We start from the raw sequence: 13,747 nt of genomic DNA, 5'->3' as shown, positions 1-13,747 counted from the left end.
GTGGGAGGAAAGTATAACTTGATGAGCTAATTGTACCTTGTCCCGAATTGGAAAGTAGTTAATCACATAAATCAGTTCTAGTGATTCCTACACCAATTAGTGAGGAAGCTAATGATGATGATCATGAAACTTCTGATCAAGTTACTACCAAACCTCGTAGGTCAACCAGAGTAAGATCCGCACTAGAGTGGTACGGTAATCCTGTTCTAGAAGTCATGTTACTTGATCATGACGAACCTACGAACTATGAGGAAGCGATGATGAGCCCAGATTCCGCGAAATGGCTTGAGGCCATGAAATCTGAGATGGGATCCATGTATGAGAACAAACTATGGACTTTGGTTGACTTGCTCGATGATCGGCATGCCATAGAGAATAAATGGACCTTCAAGAAGGAGACTGACGCTGACGGTAATGTTACTGTCTACAAAGCTTGACTTGTTGCGAAAGGTTTTCGACAAGTTCAAGGAGTTGACTACGATGAGACCTTCTCATCCGTAGCGATGCTTAAGTCTATCTGAATCATGTTAGCAATTGCCGCATTTTATGATTATGAAATTTGGCCAATGGATGTCAAAACTGCATTCCTTAATGGATGTCTTAAAAAAGAGTTGTATATGATGCAACCAGAAGGTTTTGTCGATCCAAAAGGTGCTAACAAAGTGTGCAAGCTCCAACGATTCATTTATGGACTGGTGCAAGCCCCTCGGAGTTGGAATATACGCTTTGATAGTGTGATCAAAGCATATGATTTTATAAAGACTTTTGGAAAAGTTTGTATTTACAAGAAAGTAAGTGGGAGCTCTGTAGCATTTCTGATATTACATGTGGATGACATATTGTTGATCGGAAATGATATTTCCGGATAGCATAAAAGGATACTTGAATAAGAATTTTCAATAAAAGACCTCGGTGAAGCTGCTTATATATTGGGCATCAAGATCTACAGAGCTAGATCAAGACGCTTAATTGGACTTTCACAAAGCACATACCTTGATAAAGTTTTGAAGAAGTTCAAAATGGACCAGTCAAAGAAAGGATTCTTGCCTGTGTTACAATGTGTGAAGTTGAGTCAGACTCAATGCCCGACCACTGCAGAAGATAGAGAGAAAATGGAAGTCATTTCCTATGCCTCAGCCATAGGTTCTATCATGTATGCAATGTTGTGTGCCTTGCTATTAGTTTAGCAGGGAGGTACCAAAGTAATCCAGGAGTGGATCACTGGACAACGGTCAAGAACATTCTGAAATACCTGAAAAGGACTAAGGATATGCTTCTCGTTTATGGAGGTGACAAGGAGCTCGTCGTAAATGGTTACGTCGATGCAAGCTTTGACATTGATCCGGATGACTCTAAGTCACAAACCGGATACATATTTATATTGAATGGTGGAGCTGTCAGTTGGTGCAGTTCCAAGCAGAGCCTCGTGGCGGGATCTACATGTGAAGCGGAGTACATAGCTGCTTCGGAACCAGCAAATGAAGGAGTCTGGATGAAGGGGTTCATATCCGATCTAGGTGTAATACCTACTGCATCGGGTCCAATGAAAATCTTTTGTGACAATACTGGTGCAATTGCCTTGGCAAAGGAATCCAGATTTCACAAGAGAACCAAGCACATCAAGAGACGCTTCAATTCCATCCGCGATCAAGTTAAGGAGGGAGACATAGAGATTTTCAAGATACACACGGATCTGAATGTTGCAGACCCATTGACTAAGCCTCTCTCATAAGCAAAACATGATCAGCACCAAGACTCCATGGGTGTTAGTGTTGGGGAACGCAGTAATTTCAAAAAAAATCCTACACACACGCAAGATCATGGTGATGCATAGCAACGAGAGGGGGGAGTGTTATCTACGTACCCTCATAGATCGCAACGGAAGTGTTGACACAACATAGAGGAAGTAGTCGTACGTCTTCCCGATCCGACCGATCCAAGCACCGTTACTCCAGCACCTCCAAGTTCTTAGCACACGTACAGCTCGATGATGCTCCCCGGGCTCCGATCTAGCAAAGCTTCGGGGATGAGTTCCGTCAGCACAACAGCGTGGTGACGATGATGATGTACTACCGACGCAGGGCTTCGCCTAAGCACTACAACGATATGATCGAGGTGGAATATGGTGGCAGGGGGCACCGCACACGGCTAAGGAACGATCACGTGGATCAACTTGTGTCTAGGGGTGCCCCCTGCCCCCGTATATAAAGGAGCAAGGGGAGGAGGCCGGCCGGCCAGGTGTGGCGCGCCAAGGAGGAGTCCTCCTCCTAGTAGGAGTAGGACTCCTACTAGGAGGGGGAAAGAGGTGGAGAGGGAGAAGGAAAGGGGGGGCGGCGCCCCCCTCTCCTAGTCCAATTCGGACCAGGGAGGAGGTGGCGCGCGACCCACCTCTGGCAGCCCCTCTCTCTCTCCACTAAAGCCCATATGGCCCATTACTTCTCCCGATAGGGTTCCGGTAACCCTCCGGCTCTCCGGTTTTCTCCGAAATCACCCGGAACACTTCCGGTGTCCGAATATAGCCGTCCAATATATCAATCTTTATGTCTCGACCATTTCGAGACTCCTCGTCATGTCCATGATCACATCCGGGACTCCGAACTAACTTCGGTACATCAAAATGCATAAACTCATAATAACTGTCATCGTAACGTTAAGCGTGCGGACCCTACGGTTCGAGAACAATGTAGACATGACTGAGACACATCTCCGATCAATAACCAATAGCGGGACCTGGATGCCCATATTGGCTCCTACATATTCTACGAAAATCTTTATCGGTCGGACCGCATAACAACATACGTTGTTCCCTTTGTCATCGGTATGTTACTTGCCCGAGATTCGATTGTCGGTATCCAATACCTAGTTCAATCTCGTTACCGGCAAGTCTCTTTACTCGTTCCGTAATACATCATATCGCAACTAACTTATTAGTTGCAATGCTTGCAAGGCTTATGTGATGTGCATTACCGAGAGGGCCCAGAGATACCTCTCCGACAATCGGAGTGACAAATCCTATTCTCGAAATACGCCAACCCAACATCTACCATTGGAGACACCTGTAGAGCTCCTTTATAATCACCCAATTACGTTGTGACGTTTGGTAGCACACAAAGTGTTCCTCCGGCAAACGGGAGTTGCATAATCTCATAGTCATAGGAACATGTATAAGTCATGAAGAAAGCAATAGCAACATACTAAACAATCGGGTGCTAAGCTAATGGAATGGGTCATGTCAATCAGATCATTCACCTAATGATGTGATCCCGTTAATCAAATAACAACTCTTTGTTTATGGTCAGGAAACATAACCATCTTTGATTAACGAGCTAGTCAAGTAGAGGCATACTAGTGACACTAAGTTTGTCTATGTATTCACACATGTATTATGTTTCCGGTTAATATAATTCTAGCATGAATAATAAACATTTATCATGATAAAAGGAAATAAATAATAACTTTATTATTGCCTCTAGGGCATATTTCCTTCAGTCTCCCACTTGCACTAGAGTCAATAATCTAGATTACATAGTAATGATTCTAACACCCATGGAGCCTTGGTGTTGATCATGTTTTGCTCGCGGAAGAGGCTTAGTCAACGGGTCTGCAACATTCAGATCCGTATGTATCTTGCAAATCTCTATGTCTCCCACCTGGACTAGATCCCAGATGGAATTGAAGCGTCTCTTGATGTGCTTGGTTCTCTTGTGAAATCTGGATTCCTTTGCCAAGGCAATTGCACCAGTATTGTTCATCCAGACTCCTTCGTTTACTGCTTCCGAAGCAGCTATGTACTCCGCTTCACATGTAGATCCCGCTACGATGCTTTGTTTAGAACTACACCAACTGACAGCTCCACCGTTTAATGTAAACACGTATCCGGTTTGCGATTTAGAATCGTCCGGATCAGTGTCAAAGCTTGCATCAACGTAACCGTTTACAATGAGCTCTTTGTCACCTCCATATACGAGAAACATATCCTTAGTCCTTTTCAGGTATTTCAGGATGTTCTTGACTGCTGTCCAGTGATCCACTACTGGATTACTTTGGTACCTCCCTGCTAAGCTTATAGCAAGGCACACATCAGGTCTGGTACACAGCATTGCATACATGATAGAGCCTATGGCTGAAGCATAGGGAACATCTTTCATTTTCTCTCTATCTTCTGCAGTGGTCGGGCATTGAGTCTGACTCAACTTCACACAGGCAAGAACCCTTTCTTTGCTTGATCCATTTTGAAAATTTTCAAAATCTTGTCAAGGTATGTGCTTTGTGAAAGTCCAATTAAGCGTTTTGATCTATCTCTATAGATCTTTATGCCTAATATGTAAGCAGCTTCACCGAGGTCTTTCATCGAAAAACTCTTATTCAAGTATCCCTTTATGCTATTCAGAAATTCTATATCATTTCCGATCAGTAATATGTCATCCACATATAATATCAGAAATGCTACAGAGCTCCCACTCACTTTCTTGTAAGTACAGACTTCTCCAAAAGTCTGTATAGAACCAAATGCTTTGATCACACTGTCAAAGCGTTTATTCCAACTCCGAGAGGCTTGCACCAGTCCATAAATGGATCGCTGGAGCTTGCACACTTTGTTAGCTCCCTTTGGATCGACAAAACCTTCCGGTTGCATCATATACAACTCTTCTTCCAGAAATCCATTCAGGAATGCAGTTTTGACATCCATCTACCAAATTTCATAATCATAAAATGCGGCAATTGCTAACATGATTCGGACAGACTTAAGCATCGCTACGGGTGAGAAGGTCTCATCATAGTCAACCACTTGAACTTGTCGAAAACCTTTTGCGACAAGTCGAGCTTTATAGACAGTAATATTACCGTCTGCGTCAGTCTTCTTCTTGAAGATCCATTTATTCTCAATTGCTTACCGATCATCGGGCAAGTCAACCAAAGTCCATACTTTGTTCTCATACATGGATCCCATCTCAGATTTCATGGCTTCAAGCCATTTTGCGGAATCTGGGCTCACCATCGCTTCTTCATAGTTCGTAGGTTCATCATGATCTAGTAGCATGACTTACAGAACTAGATTACCGTACCACTCTGGCGCGGATCTCACTCTGGTTGAACTACGAGGTTCAGTAGTATCTTGTCCTGAAGTTTCATGATCATTATCATCAACTTCCTCACTTATTGGTGTAGGTGTCGCAGAAACAGTTTTCTGTGATGTACTACTTTCCAATAAAGGAGCAGGTACAGTTACGTCGTCAAGTTCTACTTTCCTCCCACTCACTTCTTTCGAGAGAAACACCTTCTCCAGAAAGTTTCCGAATTTAGCAACAAAAGTCTTGCCTTCGGATCTGTGATAGAAGGTGTATCCAATAGTTTCCTTTGGATATCCTATGAAGACACATTTCTCCGATTTGGGTTCGAGCTTATCAGGTTGAAGCTTTTTCACATAAGCATCGCAGCCCCAAACTTTTAGAAACGACAACTTCGGTTTCTTACCAAACCACAGTTCATAAGGCGTCGTCTCGACGGATTTTGATGGTGCCCTATTTAACGTGAATGCGGCCGTCTCTAGAGCGTATCCCCAAAACGATAGCGGTAAATCAGTAAGAGACATCATAGATCGCACCATATCTAGTAAAGTACGATTACGATGTTCGGACACACCATTACGCTGTGGTGTTCCGGGTGGCGTGAGTTGCAAAACTATACCACAATTTTTCAAATGTACACCAAACTCGTAACTCAAATATTCTCCTCCACGATCAGATCGTAGAAACTTTATTTTCTTGTTACGATGATTTTCAACTTCACTCTGAAATTCTTTGAACTTTTCAAATGTTTCAGACTTATGTTTCATTAAGTAGATATACCCATATCTGCTTAAGTCATCTGTGAAGGTGAGAAAATAACGATATCCGCCACGAGCCTCAATATTCATCGGACCACATATATCTGTATGTATGATTTCCAACAAATCTGTTGCTCTCTCCATGGTACCGGAGAACGGTGTTTTAGTCATCTTGCCCATGAGGCACGGTTCGCAAGTACCAAGTGATTCATAATCAAGTGGTTCCAAAAGTCCATCAGTATGGAGTTTCTTCATGCGCTTTACACCGATATGACCTAAACGGCAGTGCCACAAATAAGTTGCACTATCATTATCAACTCTGCATCTTTTGGCTTCTACATTATGAATATGTGTATCACTACTATCGAGATTCAATAAGAATAGACCACTCTTCAAGGGTGCATGACCATAAAAGATATTACTCATATAAATAGAACAACCATTATTCTCTAATTTAAATGAATAACCGTCTCGCATTAAACAAGATCCAGATATAATGTTCATGCTCAACGCTGGCACCAAATAACAATTATTTAGGTCTAATACTAATCCCGAAGGTAGATGTAGAGGTAGCGTGCCGACTGCGATCACATCGACTTTGGAACCGTTTCCCACGCGCATCGTCACCTCGTCCTTAGCCAATCTTCGCTTAATCCGTAGTCCCTGTTTCGAGTTGCAAATATTAGCAACAGAACCAGTATCAAATACCCAGGTGATATTGCGAGCATTAGTAAGGTACACATCAATAACATGTATATCACATATACCTTTGTTCACCTTGCCATCCTTCTTATCCGCCAAATACTTAGGGCAGTTCCGCTTCCAGTGACCAGTCTGCTTGCAGTAGAAGCACTCAGTTTCAGGCTTAGGTCCAGACTTGGGTTTCTTCTCTTGAGCAGCAACTTGCTTGCCTTTCTTTTTAAAGTTCCCCTTCTTCTTCCCTTTGCCATTTTTCTTGAAACTAGTGGTTTTGTTAACCATCAACACTTGATGCTCCTTTTTGATTTCTACCTCCGCAGCTTTCAGCATCGCGAAGAGCTCGGGAATAGTCTTGTTCATCCCTTGCATATTATAGTTCATCACAAAGCTCTTGTAGCTTGGTGGCAGTGATTGGAGAATTCTGTCAATGACGCAATCATCTAGAAGATTACCTCCCAATTGAATCAAGTGATTATTATACCCAAACATTTTGAGTATATGCTCACTGACAGAACTGTTCTCCTCCATCTTGCAGCTATAGAACTTATTGGAGACTTCATATCTCTCAATCCGGGCATTTGCTTGAAATATTAACTTCAACTCCTGGAACATCTCATATGCTCCATGACGTTCAAAACGTCGTTGAAGTCCCGATTCTAAGCCGTAAAGCATGGCACACTAAACTATTTAGTAGTCATCAGTTTTGCTCTGCCAGACGTTCATAACATCTGGTGTTGCTCCAGCAGCAGGCCTGGCACCCAGCGGTGCTTCCAGGACGTAATTCTTCTATGCAGCAATGAGGATAATCCTCAAGTTACGGACCCAGTCCGTGTAATTGCTACCATCATCTTTCAACTTTGCTTTCTCAAGGAACGCATTAAAATTCAACGGAACAACAGCACGAGCCATCTATCTACAATCAAACATAAACAAGCAAGATACTATCAGGTACTAAGTTCATGATAAATTTAAGTTCAATTAATCAAATTTAAGAACTCCCACTTAGATAGACATCCCTCTAATCCTCTAAGTGATCACGTGATCCAAATCAACTAAACCATGTCCGATCATCACATGAGATGGAGTAGTTTCATTGGTGAACATCACTATGTTGATCATATCTACTATATGATTCACGCTCGACCTTTCGGTCTCCGTGTTCCGAGGCCATATCTGTATATGCTTGGCTCGTCAAGTATAACCTGAGTATTCCGCGCGTGCAACTGTTTTGCACCCATTGTATTTGAACGTAGAGCCTATCACACCCGATCATCACGTGGTGTCTCAGCACGAAGAACTTTCGCAACGGTGCATACTCAGGGAGAACACTTCTTGATAATTTAGTGAGAGATCATCTTATAATGCTACCGTCAATCAAAGCAAGATAAGATGCATAAAGGATAAACATCACATGCAATCATTATAAGTGATATGATATGGCCATCATCATCTTGTGCTTGTGATCTCCATCTCCGAAGCACCGTCGTGATCACCATCGTCACCGGCGCGACACCTTGATCTCCATCATAGCATCGTTGTCGTCTCGCCAATCTTATGCTTCCACGACTATCGCTACCGCTTAGTGATAAAGTAAAGCATTACATCGCGATTGCATTGCATACAATAAAGCGACAACCATATGGCTCCTGCCAGTTGCCGATAACTCGGTTACAAAACATGATCATCTCATACAATAAAATTTAGCATCATGTCTTGACCATATCACATCACAACATGCCCTGCAAAAACAAGTTAGACGTCCTCTATTTTGTTGTTGCAAGTTTTACGTGGCTGCTACGGGCTTAAGTAAGAACCAATCTCACCTACGCATCAAAACCACAACGATAGTTTGTCAATTTGACTCCGTTTTAACCTTCGCAAGGACCGGGCGTAGCCACACTCGGTTCAACTAAAGTTGGAGAAACAGTCACCCGCAAGTCACCTTTGTGCAAAGCACGTCGGGGAAACCGGTCTCGCGTAAGCGTACGCGTAATGTCGGTCCGGGCCGCTTCATCCAACAATACCGCCGAACCAAAGTATGACATGCTGGTAGGCAGTATGACTTATATCGCCCACAACTCACTTGTGTTCTACTCGTGCATATAACATCAAACCATAAAACCTAGGCTCGGATGCCACTGTTGGGGAACGCAGTAATTTCGAAAATTTTCCTACGCACACGCAAGATCATGGTGATGCACAGCAACGAGAGGGGAGAGTGTTGTCTACGTACCAACGCAGACCGACTGCGGAAGCGATCACACAACGTAGAGGAAGTAGTCGTACGTCTTCTTCCCGATCCGACCGATCCAAGCACCGTTACTCCGGCACCTCCGAGTTCTTAGCACACGTTCAGCTCGATGACGTTCCTCGGGCTCCGATCCAGCAAAGCGTCGAGGAAGAGTTCCGGCAGCACGACGGCGTGATGACGATCTTGATGTACTACCGACCCAGGGCTTCGCCTAAGCACTGTAACGGTACGATCGAGGTGGAATTTGGTGGCAGGGGGCACCGCACACGGCTAAGGAACGATCTCAAGGATCAAGTTGTGTGTCTTGGGGTGCCCCCTGCCCCCGTATATAAAGGTTGGAGGAGGGGGAGCCGGCCGGCCAGGGAGAGGAGGCGCAGGGGAGTCCTACTCCCATGGTGATGCATAGCAACGAGGGGGGAGAGTGTTATCTACGTACCCTCGTAGATCGCAACGAAAGTGTTGACACAACGTAGAGGAAGTAGTCGTACGTCTTCCCGATCCGACCGATCCAAGCACCGTTACTCCGGCACCTCCGAGTTCTTAGCACACGTACAGCTCGATGACGCTCCCCGGGCTCCGATCCAGCAAAGCTTCGGGGATGAGTTCCGTTAGCACAACGGCGTGGTGACGATGATGATGTACTACCGACGCAGGGCTTCGCCTAAGCACTACAACGATATGATCGAGGTGGAATATGGTGGCAGGGGGCACCGCAGACGGTTAAGGAACGATCACGTGGATCAACTTGTGTCTAGGGGTGCCCCCTGCCCCCGTATATAAAGGAGCAAGGGGAGGAGGCCGGCCGGCCAAGTGTGGTGCGCCAAGGAGGAGTCCTCCTCCTAGTAGGAGTAGGACTCCTACTAGGAGGGGGAAAGAGGTGGAGAGGGAGAAGGAAAGGGGGGGGCGCCGCCCCCCTCTCCTAGTCCAATTCGGACCAGGGAGGAGGTGGCGCGCAGCCCACCTCTGGCAGCCCCTCTCTCTCTCTCCACTAAAGCCCATATGGCCCATTACTTCTCCCGGTAGGGTTCCGGTAACCCTCCGGCTCTCCGGTTTTCTCCGAAATCACCCGGAACACTTCCGGTGTCTGAATATAGCCGTCCAATATATCAATCTTTATGTCTCGACCATTTCGAGACTCCTCGTCATGTCCGTGATCACATCCGGGACTCCAAACTAACTTCGGTACATCAAAATGCATAAACTCATAATAACTGTCATCGTAACGTTAAGCGTGCGGACCCTACGGTTCGAGAACAATGTAGACATGACTGAGACACATCTCCGGTCAATAACCAATAGCGGGACCTGGATGCCCATATTGGCTCCTACATATTCTACGAAGATCTTTATCGATCAGACCGCATAACAACATACGTTGTTCCCTTTGTCATCGGTATGTTACTTGCCCGAGATTCGATCGTCGGTATCCAATACCTAGTTCAATCTCGTTACCGGCAAGTCTCTTTACTCGTTCCGTAATACATCATCTCACAACTAACTTATTAGTTGCAATGCTTGCAAGGCTTATGTGATGTGCATTACCGAGAGGGCCCAGAGATACCTCTCCGACAATCGGAGTGACAAATCCTATTCTCGAAATACGCCAACCCAACATCTACCATTGGAGACACCTGTAGAGCTCCTTTATAATCACCCAGTTACGTTGTGACGTTTGGTAGCACACAAAGTGTTCCTCCGGCAAACGGGAGTTGCATAATCTCATAGTCATAGGAACATGTATAAGTCATGAAGAAAGCAATAGCAACATACTAAACGATCGGGTGCTAAGCTAATGGAATGGGTCATGTCAATCAGATCATTCACCTAATGATGTGATCCCGTTAATCAAATAACAACTCTTTGTTTATGGTCAGGAAACATAACCATCTTTGATTAACGAGCTAGTCAAGTAGAGGCATACTAGTGACACTAAGTTTGTCTATGTATTCACACATGTATTATGTTTCCGGTTAATACAATTCTAGCATGAATAATAAACATTTATCATGATATAAGGAAATAAATAATAACTTTATTATTGCCTCTAGACCTGGAGCTGTTGTTTCATGAGGAATTTACCTTTAATGTGGTTTCACATCATGAGTTCCTATCGTCGCTTGAGTACATTGAGTTTGCGGGTAGGACCATTCTCTAATTTTGTGTGCTTAAATACGTAACGAGATTCTTTCCCTAAAAATTTTGACTTCATTGCGTAGGTCTCTTCAACGGCAAGGCTGCCAAGGACGTCTAAGTTTGGTATATGAGGATGTTGTAGAGTTTTGAAAGCAGGTGAGTTTTTCATATTTGTTGTGTGAATCATTCCTTTGGGTGCATCAGAGTTTGCCTCAATCTGTCTTGTTGGCTGATAATTTCTTTGGCTGTTTTAGTCCAATGTAGTTGAGGTCTAGTGATGATCCTATGCTGGTTAGGCTGCTCTTTTGGCTGTAATGGAGACAATGTTGCAAGCGTGTTTTGCCTGTCACATCAAAGTTCTTTCAATCCAAAATTAAAAATTGCTGTGTGTGAATCTAAATTTTGCATGTCACAAAGGTGGTTCTTTCTAGTTATTGTTAATTCTGTTGAATTCCTACTAATGATGTGTAATGAAAATGTGTGATCCTATGTAGGACAAGTCTTCAACATTTCTGTCAACCGCGAGTTTCAAGGCAAAATATGCTGGGAAGGATGCTTTTTTCAATTCAATAATACAAACTCTGTTAGCTTGAGTTGAAATATGCTACTGCTATAAGGTTGTCTTGAACTAGCTCTGGGAGGTTGAATTGAGCTATACTATGATGATATAACTTCTGATCTGAAGTGACTAAGTTCTTATGGTTACCTGCAATCCTTTTTTTGATCTATTTTGCATGACATATCACCTGACCTCATTTTTCTCTTTTGACTGAGAATTTGTAGTATCTGTTTGACCTATCATGGTGCTTATGTTTTCCCATATCTGCAAGTTTATTTTGTGGGTGATTTGCCATGGCTGGGTTTTGGGTTTTCTGCCATGTTGTTAGCTGTTTTTTTAAATCCTGTTAATTAGCAGTTTAGCACCCATTAGGTTTGCAGCTTCCATGAATTTGTAGTCAATCTTCTGTGCCTATTTAGTATGGCTCACAGTACGAGAAATGCAACAGGTTCAGCTTTAGGGGAAGACCAGGAATAATTGTTTGATATCCCATAGAGAAAAGGAACAATTGTTCGATTTACTATGTTTGATGCCTATAAACATTAGAAATATAAACGTTGTATCTAGGCATGCCATTAGAAACCTAGCCTTTTTTTTGCATCAGGTGTTGAATTCCTAGCTAGTAACAATACACAGTTTTCCCTGCTGTACACATAGTTTTGACCAGACAGATTTTGTTTTCATCTCTCTATACTAGGACATCTGTCTTTTGTTGTTGATGGTGGTTTTGGGAATAAAATTTGATCTGCTGAATGATTGTTGCGATCAGGTTATCATACATTGAGATAATTATCTGCACAAAGTTGACATCGTTTCATGCAAACTTCTTGTTATGCAAAAACAGAGTAATCCCAGAGCTCATGTCTGCTTAGATAATTATCTGCACAAAATTGATAATATGTATGAGTTGTGGGTGTCAGACTAATTTATCTGAGTGCAGTTCATTTTATGCTCTATGGTTCCCGGGCTTTCTCAAATGAAACCATGGCTGAATTAGTATCTTTCTGAATTAGTGCAAGGTATTTGAGCTTCTTGGGCCTCTCTGATTTCTCATCTGTGCATATAGTGCAGTAGTATCCTGATAACTAGCATCATGAGTGTATCATCGGTTGCACTTCTGTTCATAATTAGGAATGGCTGCACAACTTCCCATGAAATGAAATTTTCCACAACAGCTCTCGCAGGTGTAAAGAAAATGTTGCTGAAATTGTGTCATTCGAGCACTAACTAATGATCTGGAGCTACCTAACCGCCGCATACTTTCTCCTTTCACACTTGTGTTTCTGTAAATGTTCTATCTTGAAATGATTCTTCAATAAAGGGAAGCTGCTCAGATTTATTTTTTCCAATCTGTTATTTGTTTGTTCTGATGGCTTTTGGATGTGGTATCAAGAAATAAACAATCACTGCTCTGATTGTCACTAGCTTATGTCATGGTTTTTTGTGTTCAACTGGTTTTCTCCCTGGACCGAATATCTAGATTTGCAGTCGTCTGGGCCATGTTTTCATTTCCTTGTTGTGGTTTGCTGCAGTTTGTCTATCTTCCTGTTTTTGGTGGTTTCTTGCTGAAACTTTGGCCTGTGTGTGGCTGATGGTAAGTGCAGTGATCCTGCTGCCCCTAATTTGGTTCAGATCATGGACTGCACCATGAATGCATGTCCTAATGTTCACTAGATTAACTGTATTTGAATATTGTGAAACATTAGTTCTTGTTGATTTTGAAATTCGTAGCAAAGTGTGTATGCGAGGATACTCAACGGTTGTTATATTAATTCGTCCTTGTACGAGCGCGTGCCGCGGATCTTTAACTGTTCATGCTCGGCACATGTAGTCTTGTGCTCTTCATTCGCAATCCATGATATACATCTTGAATGCAGCAAAATCGACAAATTGTTTGCTCCAGGAGGCATGTGAAACACCCCAAATCACGACAGACAAATCTTGTGATCGAGACAATCAAATCTGATTACGCTTCGCTAACCCAACATCTCGCACTACCACATCGAATTTCACCACAAGGTACAGAGATCGACGATGAACTGGTTGATCAGCAGAGACCATCTCAGCGGCAGAGTGGCGCTGGCAACCACCACATTGCGCATGATTTTTTTTTCTCTACATGTATTTCTTTTTCCAGCAATACTGTTATTCTCAGCAAACTTTGCTGTGGCTATCATATATGAAAGACAGAAAAAAAAACAGAACATTACTCGTACTGAATATTGGCTGTATTCAACACAGGCAACTTACTGCACGACCACAGCAGAAAAAAGAGCAC

The 13,747-nt window shown here is 43.3% G+C and overlaps 1 long non-coding RNA gene across 1 annotated transcript; it reads left to right on the top strand.

The window, feature by feature from the left end:
* The first annotated feature begins 10,824 nt into the window (after window positions 1-10,824).
* LOC123131368 (uncharacterized) lies at window positions 10,825-11,638 on the top strand. The gene is made up of 3 exons (XR_006464163.1): window positions 10,825-10,915; window positions 10,994-11,066; window positions 11,405-11,638. It is a non-coding gene; the product is annotated as an uncharacterized lncRNA (long non-coding RNA).
* Window positions 11,639-13,747: the final 2,109 nt, after the last annotated feature.

This window comes from Triticum aestivum, chromosome 6A (assembly GCF_018294505.1).
Source record: "Triticum aestivum cultivar Chinese Spring chromosome 6A, IWGSC CS RefSeq v2.1, whole genome shotgun sequence".
NCBI lineage: Eukaryota > Viridiplantae > Streptophyta > Magnoliopsida > Poales > Poaceae > Triticum > Triticum aestivum.
The sequence above is the reverse complement of the archived record's forward strand: the minus strand, read 5'-3'. Positions and strand labels throughout refer to the sequence as shown.